Source organism: Kryptolebias marmoratus, linkage group LG14 (assembly GCF_001649575.2).
Source record: "Kryptolebias marmoratus isolate JLee-2015 linkage group LG14, ASM164957v2, whole genome shotgun sequence".
NCBI lineage: Eukaryota > Metazoa > Chordata > Actinopteri > Cyprinodontiformes > Rivulidae > Kryptolebias > Kryptolebias marmoratus.
The window spans coordinates 8,045,372-8,048,482 of NC_051443.1; positions in this window are offsets into that span (position 1 = coordinate 8,045,372).

Below are 3,111 nucleotides of genomic sequence, written 5' to 3' on the forward strand. Positions count from 1 at the left end.
GAAAACCAATTGTACATGTATTAAGTGGTAAACAATACTTCTACTCAAGTGTCATAGTTTGCAAGATAAACATATAAATACCTAAACATCTAATTTAATTTCAAGAATGCTTCGGTAATTTGGTTGGTTGCAAACGAAGTGGCTTTTCTTTTGAGGCTTATACTGTATGCCTTGTCTACACTTAGTCAGTGGCAGCTCGTTACCTTTTGCATATGAAGTAGAACAAGGCACCAAACTCGTGAATGTTGCTCACACGAACTGACAAAAATTCAATTAAATTCAGTTCATTTTTAAAACTCCAACTCACAACAAAAGTCGTCTCAGGGCGCTGTATAAAAACATGCACATACATTATAAAGAGTCAATTAGTAAAAGTTATCTATCTAAGGAAGCCAGCAGATTGTGTTTAATCTTCACTTTGTCGCAGTCTCCCATCCTGAGCAGCACATAGGCAACAGTAAAAAGGAAAATCTCCCTTTAAACAGGAAGAAACCTACAGCAGAACCAGAACCAGGCTCAGGATGGGCGGCCATCTGCTTCGACTGGCTGGAGTTAGAGGACAGGAAAGAGACAATGACTGGTCCAGGTGTAGTTTCTATTGCAAGAAAGACAAAGAAAAACACATGATAATGACAGAAATAATTAGAAATACAAACATGGAGAGTAGAGAGAGTAAAGACAGCAGAGTGAGGAAATGTGGTCAATTTGTCCTCCAGAACTAAAGGATAGCTCAGGAAATCCAAGCCAACGCTAACTATAGGATTGATCAGTCTTAAGCCTAGTCTTAAAAGTAGACAGGGTGTCAGCCTCACTGACAGAAACTGGAAGTTGGTTCCACAAGAGAGGAGCCTGATAGCTGAAAGCTCTGCCTCCTGTTCTACGTTTAGGAACTCTAGGAACCACAAGTAAACCTGCAGTCTAAGAGCAAAGTGCTCTGAACAATAAGATCTTTAATATAAAATGGAGCTTGGTTGTTGAGAGATGTGATAAATGCATGGACCAGCTTTTCTGCATCCTTTTGAAACAAGATGTTTCTAAGTTTCGTGATATTACGTAGGTGGAGGTAAGCAGTTGTGGTAACATCTTTAATGTAGGGTTTAAAATACATCCTTCATTAGTCGAGCCACAGAACTAAACAGAAACCTGGGGATGGTTTTATTGTCTTCTATTAAAGGTGAATAATATACAGTTATAGCTATACAAAAGGCTTTCTTGTATGTTAGCAGGCTATCTCTCCAGGTTAAATAAAATTCCTCAATGTTATTAAAGCGCCATTTTCTTTCCAAGTTTTTAGATGCCTGTTTTAAAGTACATACAAGCAGTATCCACCGGTCTAAAAGTAAAAACACTGGAAGCATATAGTCTGTTGTTTTACAGTGCAGTTTATTTCAGTTTGACGCATGTGGTTTCGTTGTAGAGCCGCTCATGTTTTCGTAGATTTTATAGCCCAACTTCCCCATTAGAATATATTTGTTCTTTTTTTTTTTTACATGTCATTAATAATGTGGAACAACAAGTTCTTTAAACTAATTAGGTTAATTAAAACATCTTCAGTTTTATACCTAATACTCTTCCAACTGCCAGCTGCCACTGCCTTCAATGTAGCTCTTAAGATTGCTTTTTTACACCATTTTGACATTGGTGCAAAATCTTCTTATTGTGAAAATAACGGTGTATATTTCATAAAATCGATCAGCTTTAACGTGTGTTTTAAACAATTAGTTAGCATAGGATGTTGAATCATTTCCAATACAGCTTGGCTGGTAGGGGACCAATGGATGTTCAGTTTGACATGCTCTGTATATTTGTCATTCCAGAGACTGAATATAAAAATGAGTAACTCATTACCACTTCTTTTCACAGCACATTAACAAAGCCAGAATTCTGCAGAAATGTGCACCACTATCTTGCACTAGAGATGTTAGTGATCATAGTAAACACCAGTGTTTCCAAACAAAAACCAGCTTCATACTGTATGAAGTAAAAGTATTAGAAGCTCACTGGAAAGGACCCTGAACCTGGTAGGTGATAACCAGAAATGATGCCCAGTTTCAGACAGTCTGTGTTCAATCCGGTATTTTTACCAAACCTCTCAATACTGTATTAAACAGCTGTCATGTTATCCATCTTTGTGTGTAGCCTACGCTTTTCTAGCGTTGAAACGTTATTTGAAATCGCATTTTAATTTGATTTGAGTGAAACCAAGAAGGCAGATACTCGTGATGCTACAGCTGCTCGGTTTTTAACTCGTTTTATTGTGCATCAGGAACACCGAGTGGCAAATGATGTCGTTTAAACAGCAAAATCTGCCACTTTCCTACTCAGTGAAAAACATGGCGTTACAAGATACGAAATTTTAAAATTCTTAACATAACCTGTGGGCGTGGCCTATCCAGTTTGCTTCTCAGTATTTCTGTATTATGTCTGTTTTTTGTATTTGTGGTTTTAATGTGATGTGGTTTGTTGTTGTTGTTGTTGGTCTCTGTTCCTGTTTAAAGCAGAAAAACTTGAATTCTTGTGAATTTATTTTTGTATCACCCGTTGCGATTCACTGAAAATTTGGATATGTTGATGCCTTAAATGTGTTCTTCAAGCTGGTCTTTTTATTGTGAAAAAAAGAAGTTGTTGTTTTGATCAATTCTGTACTTGATAGTAAACAAATAAATTTTCAGATGTTTTATTGTTTTATTTTAAAATGACTTGGACTTGTTATTGTCTTCAGGGTTCAAACTTATATTTGGGATTTTGTGTTTTGTGACAGTGATAATCACATTGATCATACTGATCTCAGTAGACAGATTTTATGGAAACTCTCCAAAAGTAATCACTGATTGTAAATCTGCAACTCATTAACTTTTGGAGTCAACCACGTTCAAAATGGCCACCTCAGCCAAGAAGTTAGAAATAAAAAGGGCGATAACAATCAATTTACAGCCACTGAGCTGACATTTTTCCTTTCCCTGGGCTGCCACCTTATCGTGGTGGAGGGGTTTGAGTGTCCCAATGATCCTAGGAGCTATGCTGTCAGGGGCTTCATGCCCCTAGTAGGGTCACCCAAGGCAGACAGGTCCTAGGTGAGGGGCCAGACGAAGTGCAGCCCAAAGACCCCTT